This window comes from Trichechus manatus, unplaced genomic scaffold (assembly GCF_000243295.1).
Source record: "Trichechus manatus latirostris isolate Lorelei unplaced genomic scaffold, TriManLat1.0 scaffold00037, whole genome shotgun sequence".
Classification (NCBI taxonomy): domain Eukaryota; kingdom Metazoa; phylum Chordata; class Mammalia; order Sirenia; family Trichechidae; genus Trichechus; species Trichechus manatus.
In genome coordinates this window covers 1,466,662-1,468,048 of record NW_004443973.1, presented here as the reverse complement: position 1 = coordinate 1,468,048, position 1,387 = coordinate 1,466,662, and the positions used below count along the sequence as shown (strand labels likewise).

Sequence of the window (1,387 nt, the reverse complement as noted above, 5' to 3'; positions counted from 1 at the left end):
CCCAGCCATCAATATTTTTTTTAAAAGCTCGTCATGTTAATCTAATTGCAGCTGAGGTTGAAAAGCATTGATACAGAACTAGATGAAGTCGAAGTTGGGAAATATTGTCCTAGGCCTAGGGCTATGATACAATGATACATCAAAATCACCTAGGGGAGCTTATTGACATTCATGGAATCTCTGGTGCAGGGTGCTGAGAATTTCTGTGTGTGGGTGTGTGTTTTTTTTTTTCAGTAAGTCATATTTTTATTTTTCAGAAGCGAAAATGACAAGTGGCAACTTGTCTTTGGAAAAGACATTAAAGAATATCAGGGTAATAAGCTATCTCATAGAGATAGTAGCCTCAGAAAGACTTAATTATACAACCCTCAAAAAACGTCCTATTAAATAAATCTCAGAATATGTTTTTAACTGAAATAACAAAAAAATTATCAATAAGAAAAAATATTTAGTACCTATAAAGTGGCATGTGAAGAAAGAAAAAGGAAAATTTGGAAATTGATGCACGAAGTTCTCTATTGAAATCAAAGAAGCTCAAATCTGTTCATTTTTTAAAATATTCACAGATAAAAGTGTTTTTCTAAACATTTCATTAGTAATACTCAATCTTATAAATCTGGTTCCATGGTAATCGATAATGTAACTATTTCCATCTGAAGGTCCAACAATCTGCAGTGAAATAAGAATGAAATCAACTAGGCTCCCAATTCTACAAAACCCTGTAGTACAAAACTTTAACAAACTCAAGGCAGGGCATCCAAGGTAAAATAGATCTACTCCCAACCATCCAAGAAAAAGAGACAGAGCAACTGCCATTTTGTACGAATAGCCATTTACATGTCCACAAGATATGGGCTTGAGAAAACCAACTTCACTTCCAGTAAAATGTGTTTCATTGCCACTGAAATCCTTACAAGCTATGTTGAGTGCTGGAAAACATGGAATATGAGCTGTGTAGTCTGTACAGTTAAATGGTTCTTGCATGGCATCATTTACTTTTGGATCTTTACAAATATATACTATGGAAGTGACACAAACCACAGAACACTCAAAAGCTGGGTGGTGAAAGCCTTTGGAGAAGCCAGGCTTGGATGGCCAGGCAGCTGCCATGCTGGGTGAGAATTTCTGTTTTTAATGAGCTCTTCATGGCATTCATGGAGCCCTGGTGGCATAATGGTTAAGCATTCAGCTGCTAACCAAAAGGTTGGCAATTCAAATCCACCAGCCACTCCTTGGAAACCCTATGGGGCAGTTCAACTCATTCAACTCTGTCCTATAGGGTCGCTGTGAGTTGGAATCAACTGGACAGCAACAGGGTTGGTTTTTTTTGGGGAATTCATATTCAATAAAAATATCCTACTTTGGTGGCCAGCATTTGGGAACCAAA

At 37.1% G+C, this 1,387-nt stretch overlaps 1 pseudogene; it reads right to left on the bottom strand.

The window, feature by feature from the left end:
- Positions 1–534: 534 nt before the first annotated feature.
- On the bottom strand, positions 535–1,110 carry LOC111820416 (TM2 domain-containing protein 1 pseudogene; annotated as a pseudogene).
- Positions 1,111–1,387: the final 277 nt, after the last annotated feature.